Consider the following 21,377-nt stretch of genomic DNA (forward strand, 5'->3'; position numbering starts at 1 on the left):
TCATTACCTACAAGTGATCCCAGATGCCCCAGGAAAACATTGTCGACTTTGACATGTTTCGGAAAAGACAGTACGCCACCCAAAACAAAGTATGCAGCAACCCAGCCAAGGGAGCAAGACACATTGCAGCTGACCTAATAAACCTAAACCTAATAAGCTAAAAACTCAAACTCTGCCATTACACTTCCCACCTACAACTTCAATCTCTTTGGCTCCATAAACAGCACGGGAACATTTCTAGGTGTGCTCACGGGTTCTGACCACAGATACCAAAACCCACGATCAGCACAACGGCGCTCTCGCTGACCCATTCAATGCCCCAAATAACAAAATGCAGTGGGGATATGCAAATTTATATTCTAAGTCTAGACTTGAAACATCTGCCCATTATGTCTGATAAGGTTGCACTTTTGTCATTTTTTCCCCTGTTACCTTCATATTATTTTGCTGTTGTGATGACTTATGTTTTAGCTTATGTATCTTTTTTTTTTTTGATTGCAAGTGGTTCCAGAAGTGTGGGCTAGGTCTCTTTAAAAAGAACAGCAGACTGATCTGGTTACAGGCTGCGCAAAGAACTTGGAAAGTTCCATTCTTTAGTGCAAGTAACTGCTATTTTCATTTTCTAAAGGCAAAACACACCCTGTTTGCACAGTTTTGAACTCAATATGCTGTTTGCTCGGATGCCTAAAAAAAATCCACCTGCACTACATAGTAACCAGCCAGGTAGAATGCTCTAGCTACAAAACGGAGAGTTTTCAAGGGGGGAAAGCAAGCATATAGTCATACTTCTGTTCAATGGTCCTGGTATCTCATTCACGGTTCAGTAAGCAAATGGCAAATACAGCTTCACAGCACTGCCCGACTGCTACAGCAACCGCAGCTCCTCCTCCCGCTGATCCCAACCGCCTTCCTCCGAAACGAAAAAGCCCTTTTAATCTTCAAAGCATGGCCACAAGTCGATCTCAAACTTAGCACATTTTTTAATTTTCTTTTTAATTATCTACTTGGGAGAGTTATGCCCTCCTTGCTCAGTGACCTTTCATTCCTTCAAGATTATTTCAAGAAAGCTTTCCTGGGAATTATCGGCAAATTTATACCACTTGCAGAGGAGAAAAATGTTTCTAGGCTTCCAAGCACTGAGGGGGAGAGACAGCATGATTCCTCGCGTGCTTTCGTGCAGGCAGCTTTCGCTGCGTTACACGGCACCGTTAGTCCTGCAGGCCAAATATCTTCTGGCTTCAGAGCACTGACTGCTGCGAGGGTATTTGACCCATCTACTACAACACCCACCCAGAAGTAAGTTGTTGCGATGCTGGAACGGCAAGAGAATTTCTTTCTGCTCGAACTGGGGCTCTTCCATGGCAAAAGGCAGGGTGCAAGCAATTAAGCCATCGCCACGGAGGTTTTCCCACCGGCAACCGTTGACCAACCGTCTGTCCCGTGGGCTTTGGTCACAAAGTATGGCATGGTTTGCCAGTCATTTATCCTTCCGCAGGGAAAAATCAAGTAATTACAGCCACTAATGATTTTTAAGTTGCACCAGCACTACTTATTTTCTGCCCACACACTAAACAACTGTATGCAACCCTGCATTTTATTCCCACAAGTTAAGCCAACCAATTACTAATTTATTAATTTCACAACAAGCTGGAAGTGTTTACAGACAGGCTTGTGTCTAACCAGACTTGCTCATTAAATTCCCATGCTCATATTTCAGAGATAGCTAGGTGAAAGCGTTTACATACTCTGCAATCTTGATTTACCTCCTCCTAAATCTACACTTGGGAACCCTGCTTGCTACCCGAGAGGTTCACGTGGTATCACAAATTCAGTCCTGCCGCTGCACGGGGACAATTAGTAAGAGACAGGAGGCAACAGGGACCTGCTGAAACGTAGCAGACTTCTAGCCGGTGTGTCACATAACACGCTAACATGAAGAGATGCATGATAAAATTTAGCTCAATAGCTTTGGTTTTTTTTCCAAATGTAAGCCCTGAATTAAGAACACATTAAATATAAATAAATGCATTAAATATCCCTATGAGCAAAGAAAATGTTTAAGAAGAGCTATGTGAATTCTTCTCCAACTGAAGCGACAGAAATTGAATGGTCCATTTAATACTGTACTGATTGCTCAGGAAATCACAGAAATGTATAATATTTTGACAGAGTTCAAATTACTTATAATAATATTTATAGCAGCTATAGTTTATTGAAAGAAAGCCTTTTCTTTTCAGCAAGACAAGCCTTTTATGAAAAATATTTTGGCAACATTTAATGGAATACTTTTCTTGTGATTTTTGCCAGTAAAGCAACATATTTTGCAGCCAACGTACTGTGGTTTCAATATTGTACCTTACTGGTTTCTGCATCTTAACATTAGGGCTATTATGCAAATGTCTGTATTGCACTAGTAAAGAAAAAAAAAATCAATTACTCTTACTTAATTGGCATCACTTAAAATGCAAGTTTTCTTTGCCGCTATTATTTGGAGTAGTATCATTTAGTTATACATTCTGCCCTCAAACAAAATTTTCCATTTTAATAATTAAGAGGAGGAAAGACCAATACAGATATACTCTCCTCTGCAGATACCCACACGCCGTGCTGTCTTCATAATAAATCTATTACCTGCCATTCAACAAAACTTCATCTGTCACAACAGCCTCCAGAACAAAAACAGTAATTACACATGGATCTTAACACAGCAGGCTTCAAAAGTAAGGAACGGTACACCTAAGCGCAATTTAAAATGGGGCTAATAGTGATCATAAAATCTTTTTCAAAACAGAGCAGCCTAGGATGAGAGGTCAGCTGCTTTTTTGCTTTTTAGGCTCATCTACAATAAGAAACTTAATAGAAGGCTTAATTGACAGCTTTGCTCGCTTTAGCTGTGCCTTATTAGTGCTTTTTATGAAGATGCTTAAAGCTGTTTGGTCCCTTCCAAAGAAGACCAAGGCTCGTTAGCAATGTGCGCTCACAAGTGCTCAGGGCTCACCATCGTAGCCCTTCTGCCCCTTCCGCACGATGGGCCGCTTAGAGCAACGTTTTTATGAGGAAGATCACACATCATCTCAACCAGAGCTGAGGTTTCCTTCCTTTCCTTTTTCAGATATTTGCAAACAAAGCAGACAGGCAGTGCAAACATCAGCTCGTTCGAAATCCTCTGGGCAAGAGCCTGACTCGGAGTTTACAGACCTCTGTATGCCGCCAGGCATCCAGGAAAATTCAAGTGCTAGGGCCAGTCAACACGAGAGGTTATCATTTATACCAAGTCATGTTTTATTTTTCCGTTTTGAAATTACCACACAGTTCTCATTGTTTTCAGCTTTCCTCAGGAACAAATAAACTAGATATACTGTTTTACTACAACAAAAACAGAACATTTGGGCATAAAAAACACCCACAACTACCTCCCCCCCTCTAATCTGTCTACTTTTTTGTTTGTTTTAAAAGCATTCTAAATGGAGAAAAAACTACAGGTAATCGATGAGCGCCTAACAGTCTGAACAAACCTGAACATAGTCCAGTAAAACGGTATTTACAATAGATGGAACTCGCAATGTTCTGTGCACAAAATTAAATGATACTGCTACAAATACATACTTCCAATAGCGACAAACAGCTGGTAACTTTTATTGTTCTTATATATGAAAAGACACAGAACGGCATGAGAAAACTGCAGTTCTATCTTGCAGCTTGATCCTATAGAATAGGAATCTGGAGCTCCAATTTCATTTTTTGTCAGCCCAAATCCACATTATTTCTTTGGTTTGGCATTTATACAATGAGATGTTCATCAGAAAACTCTTAAGTTTTCATCAAAATCCCTGATCTGTTAAAATACAACCCTTGAGATGCTTCTTGAATCAGGAACATTTAACAACTTTCAGAAACAATTCATTTTGTATTAAAAATAGAAAAGCCTGCTATAACCCATGAAGTAGCCGGCACTTTAGAGTTTTCCAAATACAATTTTTATGGTCATCTGCAAAAGCAAGGGTGTGTTCCCTTTGCCAAGGTACAGTAAGGCTCTGAACACAGGAATCTATAGACAGAGGATAATTAATACACAAAAAAGAATCACAGGACTTGGGATTCTTCCTGCCACTGGGATTCAAACACTCAAAAACTCAAAGCTTATCACAACACAGTCAATTAAAAACCATTAACTTTGGGACATTTTATTTAGCACACAAAACAAAGAGTTCCTAGCTTTTCAATGCAGTTTATTGCTGTTCCAAGCTTGTAAATAAAAAGCGAAAGTCAAAACAAGCAGTCACGTGCCTGTTTTTCTTGAAAGCATCTATAGGATCTTGTATACTAATGAAAACATATACACACATACTTTTTTTTTCCCACTAGCACCACAAAATGGAAACACTGAACTATACGCTTAAATACAAGACAAAGATATGTGATAATAGTAACAAGGCCAGAGGAAAAAGGAATAAAAAATAAGATCATTACTTCTGTGCTAGAAAAGAAATAGTAATCAATAAAATGTGCTTAATGGCAAACTCCAACGGTCAAAGTCTTCCAGCAGTTCCCTTCCACTGCTAATATTAGGTCAACAATGACATTCAGAGCACTGAAAGACTGGGACAAGCTCACTAATGGCACATTAAACACCTCATCATATAAACACAGCTAAGAGCACACTTAGTAAACTAAGTGTTTAAGGCACCCTTCTATTAAAGCTTCAGAACTGCACTGTACTCTCTTAACCTTTACAATCTTATAAGTGTTGTACTAATAGCCCACATACCACCAAAATAGGCTTTGCCGCCCTAGGCTGCTATTTCATGGCCAGGCAACAAATAAGAGCAAGGCCAATTAAAATGTGTTACTACATTTAGAGCCTAAACTTAACTAAAGGCATCTAGACACGAGGTTAATACCCAGGAATGTCAGTACACAGAACTCCCCCTTAAGTTGCTTTTTCACTTCCCTGCTATCTGCAATGCATGCTCAAAAGGCTTCTGCCAACTGCTCAAACAACACAAACTCTACAATAATTTGATTTGAAAATAAATTCACACCACAAATTTTAGAGACACGCAGACTATTCCAAGTCAGTTCTGTCTGTCACTAGATTTAAAAACAGTCAAAAACATAAAAATGTTGAGTCGACCTCTGCTTCACCATTTATATCAATTTGACTTCATACTGCAAGCAATTTTACTCTACAGCAAACATAAAAGGGAATTAAGACCTCGGTGCTTTTAATCACAAAGGAGATAACAAGCAAACATTGCTTTACATCCAAAATGATTACTATATACGTGCATGCACACACATAAACAAGTTCTGTCATTGTTTTTCTACGACACAGAGCCTTAAAAATATAGGTACCATGCTGCTGCTAACAGCTCCTCAAACACAATCACAACTGGGCTGATCTGCTCCCACGCTCTCTTAAAAATACAACTATCAGACAGAGCTCTTTTTCCCTGGCATTTTGATGCCACAAGCACAAGATCAAACATCACTTATACGGAAGGGCAAGATACGTTGGCCTCCATAATGCACAAGATAAAATTCAACTTTGCCATCCTGGTAAGGTGCGTGTGGCACAACCTCAGTAATACAGCACATGCCAATTTTCTCGCATGCTTAACAGTATAGATCAGGGAGAGGAGGGGGAAAAACGCGTCCCCAGCTGCTCGAACGTGATAAGAAATTTTGGAAATTCTCTTTTGCCAGATCAGGACAAAGTTCATCCCCTCCTGAATTCAGCAGTTACCTTTTTTAAAGGAACAAAACCAAAAGCCACCCCCACCCCCCCCACCCCCCAAAAAAGAACGCCCACCAGACTCAGACTCTCGGACGGTAAGTGCATTCGCAGTAACATTCCCCTCCAACCCTCCCGAACAAGTACTTTTCTGTTCTGGTCTGAGAACAAAGAACAAGTAGATTTAGATCGATGAATCTGTAATTATAAGCCTGTTGAAGAGTATTTTACAATTACCTCCAGCCCGCTCATTCTTCCGTAAAAAATAAAATCAAAGAAACAGGTAGAAACAAACAGTATTTCACTACGCTCTAGCTATGCAGGATGTGGACAACCAAAACACCCGTTTCCTAACTCTCTTGCCTGCCGGGACTTCATCGGCCAATTCCTCTGCCCTGAAACAAACCCAGAGTTTCCAAACTCTGCTCAGCCCAACTACTCTGGGGCCGCTGCACAGCCAAGGAAACGGCCGAGGCTCTATGCAGACCCAGGGCAAATAACAACTCGATATTTGCTAGACCGATGATGACATTCGGTACCAAAAAACAAGCTCTTCAAAAGCATCACCTCCGAGAGCACACAGTGGATTAGAAAAATATGGGAGATGGTACATTGCTATGTATACTGTATTTCTGATGCCGTCTACATTCTTCTTGCTATGGTTGGCAACAGAAATTACAAAGCTCAATTTTTAGCGCAAGGAAGAAAACTACAGCATGATGCTTCTTATCGCAAGCAGCTCTAGGAAAAGAGCAGAAAACTAGTTTTCCCCTCCCACTTCTTTCCCCCACCAAGTGCCAGTGATGTTTCAAAATCCTAATTCCCTTTCCAAAAAATATATTTCTTTTGGCCAAATTACCACTGCCAAAAAAAAAAGTTACAATTAAATTAATTTCAAATAAAATAAATATTGGGGTAATTAATAATAATTAATAATTAATTGGGGTAATTATATAGTGCCCAGATGTCCAAAGGTAGACACTTTCTCCCTGTGTTTGCAAAAATAAACACAAAAGGGGACACCTAGACATTTCCTTCCCATAACTTGAAAATGCCCATATATCATCAGATTTCTGTTCTGGCTTCCACTAGATGTTGTCATAAGACCACTTAACAAGTAAAAATATTTGCCTGTAATGAAAACGTACTCCCCAATATTGATAGAAGTATTATGTGCAGTACCACGAAGTTAACACAATGTCTTAATGCACCTCACCCCAGGGAGCAGCGAGGGAACATGGCAAATAGCTTTCTTTTTAAATGATTTATTTTATTCCTGCCTTCCACTGCATCATAATGCATATCCCTTTACTCATCCTGACTGTCAATATTTTCCTCCTGCAGCTTTCAGGTAAAATAAAACACACTAACTGCTGGCAGACTGTCTCATGACCACTAAGGCTTCATAAATACAGAACTTGATAAAAGTAACTTTTTTCACCAATTCATGAACCTTTGATCCAAGAAAAACCTTTCTGCAGAGCCATCTGCACTTTCTCTTGCTACCTTGATGATAAATGTATAAAGAAGTGTTTGAAAGTCAAACAAACCTATCAAGAAAGGGCTCCAAGGAACCTTTTCCGCCTTGAGTTTCCTGCTATTTTTTCCCCCCGCCCGTGTCCTTGTTCACACAAAGATACTGACAGGAACAGCTACAGAGGTTATTACCTCTTCCAAAATAGTCCTGCACGGGACATCACCTTGTGATCTGAGATGAACTGGAATAGCTCTCAAGGGTGTGCCAGTTTACTTCCCCTTGTAGACACAAGGATTAGAAGAGGTTAACTGCTGTAGTTCAGACTGGGTCATTACAGCAGTTTAGCAGGCACTTCTTGAGGAATCCATACTAAAAAAAGGGTGAAGTTTCACCCATTTAATTCTGAACAGTCTCCAGCCAACCTAAACAGCACCTAACAAAGCCATGTGACATCAAAATAGGAAAGTCCATTATACTGAGGAAGTTTACAGTTTTGGTTATACTGGGAAGGAAAAAAGTCCAATATATGAACAGACTCAAAGAAAGAGAACCCAACTCAAAATCCCCCAAATACCCAATTAAAAAAACCTTGAAATAGTAAATGACACACAAATGCAGCTTCTCCTATAGAGTCTTTCAAAGAAATAGGGGGAAAACCCAGTGGTATCATTTCTTTTGGAAAAAGAAAAAAAAAATCCACAAACAAAACACTGTTCTTAGCTTAAGCTCACCCTGAAGAAAATTGTTTCCAACCAATACTAACAAAGACATGACCTTTATTTTTCCACTGGAATTCAACTCCCCATTAGCTTCTAGTACAGAGGGCATTTAAATTCTAATACTAGTCGTCTTAAAAAAAAGAAAAACGGAAACCACAGACATCATTCAATATGGCTTTAAGGACGTACAAACAAGCCTACCTGTAGCTCAGGAAGGGCAAGGAGCGGGTAAAAATTGTCCCAACAAATATTACTTCAAAATAAAAACAAGGCAAGAAAAAAAAAAAGGCTCATCAAACAGCTTCTTGACCTTACTCACTGAGCAACAACATGGACAACTGTGGCAGCACCACGGAGGGGTCGCTGAAAGGCTCAGAACATGCAGCCCGTGATGGATGGGGGCTGCTTAAACTGGTGCCATCCCCAGAAGAAACATTCATCAACCTGCAGCCCAAATTATTCTCCTATTTGAAAAGCCGTTTCCCCCCCAGATTTGTTTTCTTATTGAAGAGTGAGAATAAGCATGAGGCCATGTTCAGAGGACCTAACTTCCATCCTGCTCCTTACATCCACTCAACAAGAGAGCCGCAGGTGCCTTGAGAAAGCAACTCACAGAATTTAAGCCCAGCTAAGAGCAAGGTTGAGACACAAGTAACAGACTGGGATGGATTTTAAACCATACAAATGTGGCCTGTTAAGGAACAGCAGGAACCCAGCCCACCTTGGAGAAAAGCAGTCCCTCGCTCCTTCCCTTATTGACATCTTCAACTCCTATATGCATCTTTACTAAAGCTAAAGGATTGGTTAATCCAGTTGGCTAACCCATGATAAAAATCCCAGGGCTCGTTTAACTTCATTGTTAACCCAAGGTTGAGTTTGCTTCGGTGCAACTCCATATTAATATTGCTCTGAACTCAAGCTATCTGGACTGTGACTTGAAGCTAGGAGCAGGGTTATAAGAGCTCATCAACTATTAATCCAATCGTTCTACATATCTCAAGGATTGTTTTCCAGTTTACTAATCTGAGCTACTTGTTGCAATAATCCCTTATCTATAGCGAAATCACTAGGCAGATCAAGGTGCACAGCATACGTCAAGCTCTGGCAGCGTGCAGCACACCAGCAGCTAATTGCTCTAGCATTTATTCTGCTTTTCTGTCACATTTTACAGCCTGCATCAAACTCCAGGTGCCAGGAAGACCGCTAACCAAACCAACCAATCTTTTAAGCTTAAACTAGGCAATTTAAAGCTTGCTCTAGTATCGCAATACCACGCCACAATCACAGCTGGGAGGATACGCAGACATACCAAGCACCCCGTGAAAACAGAGCATTTGGCAATTTTCACGTTTTAGCTGTTCAAGTTCAACAAAAACAGGGAGCCTAGCATTTACCTGGCACCGAGCTCATGCTGAAAGAGTCAGCTGTATGCAGCAAATAATAAGATGGAAAAGAATTAATACGCAAGATCTTTACCTTGTCCTAAAAACCATCTGGGGATTTCCCTTTCCTGCCAGAATCTTCTACCGGCTCTGCCTGCAACTCCCTTTCAGGGTGCCAGCCCCAGTCCATCACTTACCTAGAGAGGTTAAGGGATATAATACATGGCAAGAGCAGACCCGAAACTGTGCTAAGTGTTTGTCATCTCAGTCTACGACATGACGATGGCTTCAAAATGAAAGGGCAGGAATTAAATTCTGTAATGAGTCTCTCCCTACATTTTCACCTTTTTTTTTGCTTCTATTAAGAATTAAAAAAAAAACCCACTAACAACGGAAATGCAGCGTATAGGTATGTAGTCATTAATGTTAAGTAATGAAATCTAATCAAAGGCTAAGAACAAGCTTTGTTCGGGATTTTTCCGTCACCCACAGCACTTACTTCTGACAAAAATACACCTTAAAACAAAAGAAAACTGTGCGTGACACCCAACAGGGTCTGTGAGTGAAAAACCCCTAAAACACAAATATTCAATGCCTCGACCTCGCACTACCGAATAAATTATTAAAAAATAAAATAATTATTAAAAAAAAAAAAAGCCGCCTCCAAGCATAGCAGGAGCAGGGGATCAGACGAGGAGGAGCAGCCCACCCCTTCAGGACCAGCAGAGAATTAACCTGCATTCTTCATCCCATTTGCAAGCCCAGCGACTCTGCCACCCATTTTGTTTCAAATAATAAATAATAATTAAAAAAAAAATTTTTTTTTTTAAAGGGATGATCTACGCGGAACGGAGAAGATAACATCCACCCCTTCGAAATACAAACTAAGATGAAGGGAGGATCAGCGACCAGCCTTCCCCGAGGTGAGGCGTGCGGAGCCGCCGCCGAGGTAACGCAGGCCGCGCCATCAGGTAGATGCCGCTTCCCCCCCCCACAGACAGCGCGGGCTGGGCGCGACGCCCCACAGAAAACGCCCGCCCGGAGGAGACGGAGTTTAAAAAACGCTAATAGCCATTAAAAAATAATAATAATCAGGAGGGAAGGCAGGAGCGGCACGGGTGACACCGGCGGGGGGAGGCAAGGTGAAGCGCAGCCTAGCAACATGGTGGACCCCCGCGGTGAGGGGAAGGGGGGGAGCCGGCGTGATGGCGGGGCGGCGGCGGGAGCCCCCGCGGGGGCCGGGGATGGAGGGCGGCGGCGGAGGGGACGGAGGTGACAGCGGGCGGCGGCGGCGACCGCGGCGGGCTGAAGGGCGGGCGGCGCGGCGGGGGCTTCTCCCTCGGGGGGGGAGGAAGAGGAGGAGGAAGGGGAAGGGGGGGGGCGGGCTCACCTGCCATAGCGGGCGGCAATGGCGCTGAGGGCGGCGGCGGCGGCGGCGGCTCGGGCTCCCGCTCCCGCTCCGCTCCGTCGGCAGCGGCGAGTGCGGCGGGGCCGGGGCCGCCCCGGCAGGCAGAGCACGGGGGCGGGACGGGCCCCGCTCCGCCCCGACAAGATGGCGCCCGCCGCCGGCCCGCCCCGCGCCGTTGCGCTGCCCTCAGGGCCCGGCGCCATGGCGGCCCCGCGGCCTGAGGGGGCAGCGCGGCCCTTCCCCTTAAAAACCTCATTAAAGCCAATTAAATAAGTAAATAAATAAATAAAATAAATCTTCGATGGCTGCGGGGCGCTGAGCGCTGCCAGACACATCCCGCTTCGAAACCCAGAGCGGACACGTCCTCCCCGCGCGCCGGCTGCACTGAAAATTCCCCCTTGGCTTCGATAACTCTTCATTCACATACGTGTGTGTGCTTAACGCGGCTTTTAAACGCCGACAGACTCTGTTTGCCAGGGCGTTTCAGCGCGGGGCCGTGACACAAGCGCCGCGGGACTGCGAGGTGGCGGCAAGGATCGAATTCGACGCAGCCAGACCCCCCGCAACCCCAGGCGTCAAGCACACCCCGGCTTGTTTCGGCCCTTCGCCCCTCTTAAATACATAAATTACCTTTTCCCAGTGACTTTCTGTGCTGTAAAGGTTCAGAAAGAAACAAAACCAAACTGGCCGAGCAGCCTCTTTTTGCTTCTTCAGGGACCTGGGGCCCAATTTATGCCGTCGCTCTGCTCCACTGTAGACTTATTTGCTGCGATTATCGGCATATACCATTCTTGTTATTAAAATGTAGGAAAGGCCCACGAGTTATTTATAAATGCATTCAGCGACTTTCTGCCTCGAATGAGTCACAGGCCCACAAGCGAGTCGGAAAAGTCATCGAGACACAGGGAGGTCCGTGCGTCCGTCCGTCCGTGCGTGTCCTTCCCGACAACAGCGGGTATAGGGACTATCAGGAGAAATTAGCAGTGATCAGTTATTCTGCACAAGCCTTGGGGATCCTAAAGGCAAGAGCTTCCCTGTGCAATTTCCCTTCATAAAATACAGCTAATCCAGGAGATTATCTGAACAAAGGAGATGGGAGATCCTTCGCGCTCGCGCGGGGATTTACCTGCACAGGTGAGGCGCTGCTGCGTCTAGACGGTCTCAACGGCAGGTCTATGCCTGGCTTCCCAATTCAACCGGTGTCTAAGAAATACAGCCCCCATTCCTCCCGCAATTGCTCCCAACCAGTCCTGAACTCCTGCGACTGCTCCTAAAATGCTGAAGAATAATCCTGCATTCCCAATCCCTCCCCCGTTCTTTGTATTAATCACTCATTACGCTTGCTTTCATAATGCAGGCTAAATATTATATTAATGTAATCACCGTAGTAATGATTAGAAGATGCATGAGCAAATACTTATTTTGCGATATCTGCCCGCCTGAATTACTGGAACATCTCTTAACAGCAGCGCGCAAGTAGGGACTTGATTTTGCGGCGAGGTTGTGCCCACGTGAAACTCTAAAGCTCCATAAAGAGGTATTATTGTGGGACCATCGAGCCTTTACCCTGGGTTGTGCATCCTTCCCTGCAGCCAGAGAGTGCAATATTGCGATACTCGGGGGTAACCTTTAAAGAACATGTTCCCCAATGTGTTATTTTGCTTGTTTTCTCGTGGCTCTGTAAAACGAAAATGGTAAAGACAGGGCTGGGGAAGGTCAGGGTTTTCCTGAGATGCAACACATGGTACCGACGTAAATTTAAATGTTGAAATCTTTTTGGCTGGCATCTCCACTGTTTGTTCAAGATTTCCAGGTTAAGCCAAAGTGCCGCCTCATTTTGGTCAAACCATTTTTGTCGCATTAGAGAGGAAAAGAAAATTAGAGAGAACCTGCCCTTTGGTAACTGTTTGTGTGTTACTGAAATTATTATTCAGGACATTAAAAAAAGTCAGGAGGCTCTTCCCCTCCATTCTAGCTACTGCCTGGGACAAAATCCCAGGGCAAATCATTGATCTGAGCACAGGAGCTCCCAAAGACCAAATGAAAACTTCACGTCCAATTACATCCGGAGAGGATTGCTCTGGAATCTGGGTTCGGTAGCTCATTTGCAATTCCCTATCCTGATTTATGTTGTCAAAAATCAGGAAAACAAAGAAACAGACAAAACAGTAATTTTCCTCACATCGAATTAACGACCTCCTACGTGAATACCAGAGATGGAGTCCAAGAGCTGAGAACAACTCAGCACAGGACATGAATACGGATAATAAGAATCTCCATTACCAGATTATATAGAATAAAAACTAACCCTCCGGTATCTCAGTGGCTGCCTGGGAGGAGGAAGCAAGCTCCTTGAGGAAAGGTTGTTTAAAACTCACCAGCAGTCACATTTTTGCATCTTCCTCTAAAATACAGAGCAGCAAATGTGTGGAAGAGAATACTGAACTGGACAGACACGGGGTTTATATGCCATAACATCAAGAAAGGGAGAGTGGACAACCCCTCTTAAAAAATGCTGTCTATCACCACCTAGTGGAAAACACCGTCTCAGGTTCCTTGACCTACATATACTTATGGTTGATCTTGGGGAGAATCGTGACTTGATTGCTGTTCCTCCCCTCCATAATGTAATATGAAATTGCAGCTCGCAAAAGAGTTATTCCTTTGTAAGACCTGTTTTTAAACACTGAATGACATACTTCGTAGTCCATCATCAGAGCTAAATCCTCAGTTTTGTCATCTGCAGAATGGCGATAGTAAGACTCAGGAAGAGTTTTATGAGGTTTAATTAGCACAAAGTGCCCTTAATAGCAAATAGGACTTTTGGTCCAAGGATCTCAAACTTGGACTACTCTGGTCCAAGCACTCAAATTACTGAGGCCTCAGACAGCAATCCAAGAGGGAGATGTATTGCTGTGCTTGCTATACAGAAAGATAAATAGCAGAGGTTGCAAAGTTACAGTTGCCCAAGTTCAAATAAGAAATCAATAGCGGAATAGGAGAAAAAATCTGCATAGCTGCAGAATTGCTAGATCCCTGCTGTTAGCATCAAGATAGCTTTATCCCTGGTAGCTTTTGGGGAGAGAAGACCTTCCTTCATTTTTGTATATGCAAAATATTTTGCAAACGGAGCCCAGATTTCGGAAGCCAGCAGGGTACAAAACCCAGAACAGCTTCCTGCGCTTCTCGCTGTAAGGCTGCTCGGGGCACATCGGCCACACGACCCTCATGCAAACATTTTCAATGAATATGGGCAGTAACAGCTTTCAAGGACACTTACAGTAACGCTAATTCAACCTGACAGCTCATGCTTTGGATGAATAGCTAATTTTCTTGATGCTGTTATGTCTAGTACCTCAGGGGCTGTACTGAAGAGCTGAGATTTAGCTCGCTGAGTCAGGAGCGAGGCCTGTATTTGGCAGGGGAAGCAGGAGATGTGCTTACTCACCTCCGAGTTCGTTCCCGCGCCTGGTTTTACGAGCATTATCCTTGCAACTAGCAGGGAGAGTGCCTTATATGCTGGGAGGAGTGCGAGCAGGAGGGGCAGCGGAAAAGGGGATTTATCCTCCCTGTTCTCCTTCCCTGCCAGTTTCTAGCTGCCAACGCTGCTGAATTGCTCGAGCCACATCTCCTCGCTCAGAGATGTTGCGGCAGCAGAAAAGGCAGCGCAGGAACCCGGGGCTGACAGCTCCTGACGCGATCGCCTTGCCGGTGCACATCCACGCTGGCGTTTTGCTTGCGGCTCCCCGTCTGATGAAGGCTCTGTTGTTCGGAGAAGAGATCTCCAGGCAAGAGACAAGTTGGGCTTTGCCACTTTGCGTCAGCTCCACGTGTGGCTGTTGTTCAAAGCTGCGGTGATAAAGTGCAGCTTCTGATGACACATGCGTAGGCAGGATCAGGCCAGAGTGTGACTTATTTCAACTTAATCTGCTTGTAGAAGGGTGTGGACACGGAGTGCTCCAAGAGCCACGTGCCATCCCATTAGAGGGCTTTTGCAGCACAGAATGAAGCAGGTTTTCTTAAACCACCTCCTCAGGGAGTTCAAAAGAAGGTCCTTCACTTTGCAAAGAACAGACAGCAGCGCACTTGTGATGGCTTACTCATAATCTCAGCTGAGAAGTGAAAGCGGAGAGGAGCCCTGTCCAACCTTTCATTACCGGAACACACTTGCAAGCAATTTTGAAAGAACATCCACAATCTGCTCAGACAGGAAGGATGATCTTGGACTTTGTCATTGCTTTTATCCCCCGTCTCCCCATGACTCATTTAATTCATCGTGTAGCTGCCTGATAACAGAAGCACACAGCGACGTCAGGAACGGTAGGAGAATGATTGGGCAGGGGGTTGATTCTGCAACAGGGAGTGGCAAAACACAAAATAAACGAGCGCTGCGCAGAGGCATGGGTTAAAGATGGAAACGGGCAGCACCACAGCAAGCCTGCTAAAAGCTTTTTCTGAAATTGGACTGTCTGAATAGATGCTTTGCCGGGAATCTTCATTTGCTCGGCCAGAAAAAGAAGAACTTCCCGAGGCAGAAGGGAGAACTGGGCCCTAACCAAAGCTAAATGGGCAAATCGAGAGCTGGAAGCAGTCTGTGGCAATACTTTTCAGTTCCTCCTTTCCCCGACAGCTGAACTAACACTTGTCGCAGGAGTGCAAACCAGGCAATTATAGCAAGCGTGGATGCCACAGGGGTGGACAGGCTCACTATTTATAGCTCCCTCCCGACAGAGCTTTCCCACTGTGCCGCTGCACGCAGGTTAAGCTGCAGTCCATGCCTCGAAGGGCTCACGGTCTAAATAAAAATAGAAGAAGGAAGGACTAGCAGCCCTTTTACCAGAGCCGAGGCTCCGACAGATGAAAGGACATAAAGGAAATCCATAGCAGAGCCCGGAAGGATGAACTCCGAGTTGTCTCCGCAAATTGCCCTTCATCTAGTTAACTCCTTGCCTGCCTGCTCCACGTGCAGAAGTCCCACCTCTCTGCTACTCTTAACAACTGCCAAGCAGTCTGGTGCAGTATCATTAAATAAAAGTCCTTGCAAGAGAGAATCCCCTTGACCTGCAACATCAGATACACAGAAAATAAGACACTTGGCCCAGAAAAGAAGAACCCAAAATAGCAGTGAAAAAAGTCATGCTGCTACATTTACTGTTAGTATTAGGAGAGACAAGAAACATGAATATTGTAGGAGCGGGTAGACTTTTTCTAATGACATATCAATGAAAATAATTATTAGAAAATTATACAGTGATGCTGATTAGTATTTGTAGCTTTAAGGATCTGAGGTCTTCCCCTTTTGCACTAAATATACAATATGCATAAGAGTTTGAAATAATCCTTGCTTAGGTGAGACTACTACTACTAAAGAAGGAGCTGAGCAAAGCAGACCTCTCTTGTCCAAACCTCTTACACAAAGAAAGTCTGTTTTCTATCAAATTGGCCTCTCCGGTTGAAGTTAGTTCGTGCCAGCTAAGAATTTGGTCCAACATTTCACGTCAAGGTCCTGCGGGAAGCTTCCCTAAATCCACACGAGTTTTCCTCTGCTGAATATGGCTTTTATCTCAGAAGCCGATGCTCTTGCATGTGTGAGCCCTTCCCCGGCGGCTGGGTTTTATATTGCTTCGACCACTTGCATTAGAAGTGACGCAACACGATATGACGATACGGGGGCACGGCGCAACGGAAACGTGACATCCTCCCTGGAGAGGACGGCGTTGTGCAACACGCCATGGACAAGCTCAGAGGTGGAAGTCTTCATGGTAGGGGTTTCTGCAAGCATCTCATGTTTCCCGAGCTTTCTACAACCCTCGTTAGCCAGGCTTCGTGATAAAGTACCGAATTATTACTGTTCTCATCTCCTATCTTTCAGCTCCTTCCAGAAGGATTTTAAGCTGGGGAAAGAACCCAGAGGACCCGACTGCGGATGTATTAACTCCCCACTGTCACGTCAGCAAGACCGTGCGCACTACGCATTTCTCACTGACGAGAAAAGAAAGGTTAAAACCTTGCATGACAGGTTAACAGCATGATTTGCAGCAACTGCTTAAATAAATGGTTGCAGGCACTACAGACTAGCAGGCAGCTAATCCTTTAAAGACTTAAGAGCAGCTACTACTTCAGTCCAAGTAAATATTTCAAAATAAAACTAATTAGTGGTGACTAGTGGATTTTTTTTTTCCCCTTCCTTTTGCCAGCTCAGGCTACAATGGTGATTCCCCCACAGAATTTATGCTTTCTGTGCCAAAACTGCTATTTTGCAGGAGCAGAAAGAGCCTTCTCAGGGAAGATTCATTGCAATTTTGTTCCTTACCGTAGCTGCAGCAGGACTGCAGAAATTATATACGGATCCTGTAGGTCCATGGTGCTACCAGGGAGACGAGCTCCGCGAGCAGCCTTTACACCGCTCCAGAGATGGAGGGAAGCATCACGGCTCCATATCCACAAGTACAACACGCAGCCAAGACAGGAAGGAAACGTTCGCTTCCTGATTCTTGCCATGAGTAAGCTCTGGCCACAAAAAAGACCTCCTAATAATTGCCTTGAAAGAAGTTTCTTAACACCTCCCAAGACACGGGTGAAAGCATGGGGAGAAGGCCTCAAAGTAATGTATGCCCAACCAGCACACACCAAAGTCTAAGCCTGGAGAAGCAAACAGCCAGGCCGCAGCAGTGAAAGGTCCATACAATTATTTGGAAGTAATCTTTTCTAATCCACAATTTAGCTTTTTTTTTTTTTTTTTTTTTCTTTTCTTCCTTAAACCTTGACCCTTGGCTCCACCTCAGAACAAAGCCAATTCTCTTGGGAGGAAGGAATCTGCTGTGGCCCACTGAACTGCCTGGACTATTTTTAGCTAAATCCAGCCTTCCTAAAAATCCTCAAGCTGCTTCCGTATTAAGGAAGGAGAGAAAAGCAACCCTGTGGACGTGCACACCTGCGTTTCGCACGGTTAAGGCGGAACATGGCATACCACAGTTCTTCCAAGCTGCAACTGAAAGCAGCAATTTCCTCGCAGCGCAAGGGCATAACTGAGGCTGAAGGCTAAGAAAAAAAGATGAAGAAGGTTCTTTGCCTGCAGTCTTCGCCAGCTAGAGAAGAGGAAAACGAGGGCAAGGATTGCCGGAGGCGGCACACCAAAGGAGGACTCCTCTGCTAGCTGCTGGGGGGTCGGAGAGACCCGAGGGCCAGGCAATTCGCACTCACCACTGAGCTGCAACTCCAGAGGATGGCGAGGAGAAGACGGCAGAAAGGCAGGAGATGCCGGGAGTCCCGGAGGCGACTTGCAGGTGGAGATCCTGCAGGAGAAGAGCGGGATGAACGCCCCCAGGGAAGGCGAGGAGAAGGCTCAGGGAGCCGGCCGGGGAGAGGGGGAAGACGCGGGGAGCCGTGGTGCCAACGGGCTGGTGCTCAGGGCTTTTAAGGAGTCGCCCAGGGGAGGAGTGCGGAGAAACGCGTTTAGACCCCAGCGTGAGCGGAGCGGAAAACTGATTAGGAGGGATGGAGCTGTTGTGCCAAGTCATCTCTTCCTGCCCCGCAGGGTTTCTATGTCTTCTCTTACACCAGGTCAAATCCATGCCACTATGAGAGCGGTGGCATAGCACTGAGCCTCTCGGTGGCAAACGTCCCTGAATTTGGCTAATTGGAGGCGACAGAGAGAAAGCAGACCCCGCCGCAGGGCTCATCTCGGTGCGCTCTCAGCACGGGAACCAGAGAAGCCCTGGAGATGCTGCAGATTGCGCTGTTGGTTCAAACAAAGCATTTGTTTTACGGCCGTATTTATAGTGCACGGGACACATCCAGCGTGCTCCAAGTGAGTCATCACCCTCTCCCTTCTCTCTGCACGTTTCACATGGCTTATACTAAAATATTTTTCTTTGGGGACAAAATCAGTAACAAGCCCATGGGGCAGCCCATCCGCCGGCTCTGCGGGCGGATTCCTCAGCCCTCGGAGGGTGCGACATCCAGCTGGGCCTTGGCGCAGGGTTGTTGAGAGGAAACACAGATCCCTGCCGCGAAAAGCAGGAGAGACGCCCACGCTCCCTCTCGCTCCATCACCGCGGGACCGGCGATGGCGTCTCTCTTCTCACCAGCCTGTGAGCCTCCATCAGCGAGCACACACGGGAAAACCTCGGAAAGCAGCAGCAATAACGATGCCAAGTGACATATATAGTTCAAGGAAAGGTGCTGCCTGGCGTCTTCATGCCCCTGTTCCCCGGATGGGGCTGCAGTACCGGCTCGCATCCGAGAGCTGACAGCACATTCGGCTGCTGCTGAAGGCTGACTGGCACGACATAGCTGGTGGGAAGGCCGGGTAGAGGCTTCCCCATCACGGTACTTGCACGGGAAGAGGAGGACCAAGGGCATACAAGGCGCTGCTAGCGCTGAACCATGGCAAAGCGGAGACAGGGAAAGTCCTTTTGGGTGCGGCATTGATTTTCACATCTTGCTGTTCCTGTCTGCAGCCACCCAGGGCATCCCCTGAATTTCTTCACCCAGAGGTTTCCAAGAGCTTTGCCTAGACATTGCTCTGATGTGACCATGCTCAGGAAATTTCATTAGCTTCACCCACTTTAAAAAATCATGGGATTGACTGAAAATGAGTCTTCGCTTTCATAAATAAAAACACATTTGGGGGGATTTCTCTGGGACTGTTGCTAACTCAGCCTTCAGGGGCCCCGGAATTGTGTTTCCAAATGTCTCTCTGGCACCATTACGGTATTAAAATAAGGACATAATCATAAATGCACCACGCACAGAACAGCGATAGAAGGACATGACTGGGGATATGAATTCAGGCACTCACGGGCTGGAGAAAAAGCCTGAAATATGGGTGCTTGTTCTTGCTCCAAAGCTTCTGCGCATAATAACACCCCATCGAGCTATATAAATGCAGACTATTTTTTTCTCCGAGGCAGCTGCCTCGCCGAGTGCCCAGGATGGATGATGCTCAATAAAGGCAATAGCTGTTCAGTATTATCCTCATTCATCAGTGTTAGGCCTGCGCCTTATTTGTCATTCAAGCCCTGCTCTAGAACCAGGATCTTCTTCACTGGGGTTTTCCTATTAGCCTCATCACTGTAATGAGTCAGTCAGTTCTTCCCAGATCCCTGACACCCCTGTTTTGCAGAAGGGGAGCGGAGGAGCACAGCCGTTAACGGGGGGGTTGGCAGCAGTGGTACAGCCAGGTATTGGGGGAGCTCAGGCGAGGCTGCAAAGGAGCCGAGCCAGCCGCGGGAATCGCACGTGCGGCGCGTGAAACAGGCCCCTGGGGGGGCAGGAGTGGGAGGAAAAACCAGAAAGATGCTGTCGTAACGTGTCTGCTCAGCAGCACCGGCACGGCAGCACGTGGGCACCGGCACCGCTGAGAAGCAGAGCAGCAATGCCTCCGCGCGCACGTAATGCCTGGGGCTGGTGCTTTGGGGAAAGCATTAAAAAAAGAGCCGACAGCAGTGATTATGCTCAAACCTGCTATACGGGGCTGCACCAGGCTCTGCATATCAGCGAAACTAAAGCACCTGCGGCTCAGGGATGCTGTTTCCAGCAATTAGAGCAGCAAGAGCATGCCAGGCCTCCCCGTGCAGCTGGCTTGGGTCCTGCGGTGACCCTGGGCTCTGGCAGCTCCGTCCCTCGCCCTCCAGTACCCAGGACACGTCCTCCACGTGCAGCAGCATCGCTAACCAGCAAGTTGGTCCCAGTGTAACCACCACAGGGCCCAGCCGAGGCTCCCTCGTGCCACCCTGGTCATTCCCAGCTCAAGCTTTGGTGCTCGGCTGCCACTGAGGGGGCAGCAGCAAAAAAAAAAAAAAAAAAAAAAAGCAGTAAAATTTTGCACTCTTCCAAAATAAATGTAAACTTAGGCTATTCGGTAAGAAAAAATGAACACGGGGTATTAGGTACACTGCTGGACAGGCAATAGAAGCCTGAACATCTACAGGCTTAAACCCTGGAGGAAAACCACGCGTGGGATACAATAAATAAGTTTTCAAAGAATTAAGTAGCCTGGATCTAAATATTTCCAGTGCTGCTTATATCTTTTCACCCCTAGAAAAATTTTTTTTTTCCAAATTGGATATAAACCATCCCTATACGAAGGAAAACGTCAGTGTGCCTAGCAGCGCTGCGCTGTGCTGTCTGTGGCTCATGCAGACAGTCCTGCGAGCACTAGGGCAGCAACTGTTATTTACATTGTGCTGTCCAAGGACTTTGATCCTATGGAATAAAAATCAATCAATCGCCATCCCTCCAGAAGCATCAGCACTCTTCCCCCGTCCTCTACACTCACTCACTCTCGGTCACCCCAGGTGTCCCTGCTTTCCCTGTCCCATCATCCTCACTTTTACCCAAAAGCATCTTTTCCCTCCCCCTCTGCTTTTTCCAGCTCAGCTTCCCTCCTGCCTCCTCCCCCTGTTCCCGAAAGGGAACAAACCCACATTTTTAACCCCTCGTGGAGGCTGATTCATGGTTTTGCGTCAGCTCTCCTGGCCAGACCCGGCTTTAATTGCTGCATTTCAGCTGCTGCCAAGTGGCAGGCGACAGCGTCCGGGAAGCAGGGCCGACATCGGAGTGGGCAGCCGGCAGCAGCAGGAGCGCGAGGGCCGGCGTGACGCAGCGGCGCGGGAGGGGACGCACATCTCCGTTCCCTCGGGGGACGCAACGG

The 21,377-nt window shown here is 46.0% G+C and overlaps 1 protein-coding gene across 3 annotated transcripts in view; it reads right to left on the reverse strand.

Moving 5' to 3' along the window:
• The window catches only part of SLC23A2 (solute carrier family 23 member 2), a 57,903-nt gene extending 47,120 nt beyond the window's left edge, over window positions 1–10,783 (reverse strand). For 2 of the 3 annotated variants that reach the window (XM_067312574.1, XM_067312569.1), the window contains exon 1: window positions 10,703–10,783. The gene's annotated coding sequence lies outside the window, so the exon portion shown is untranslated. The remainder of the gene's footprint in view (window positions 1–10,702) is intronic. The other variant, XM_067312572.1, reaches the window with a different exon arrangement.
• Window positions 10,784–21,377: the final 10,594 nt, after the last annotated feature.

The sequence above is a fragment of the Apteryx mantelli genome, chromosome 29, assembly GCF_036417845.1.
Source record: "Apteryx mantelli isolate bAptMan1 chromosome 29, bAptMan1.hap1, whole genome shotgun sequence".
Lineage (NCBI taxonomy): Eukaryota > Metazoa > Chordata > Aves > Apterygiformes > Apterygidae > Apteryx > Apteryx mantelli.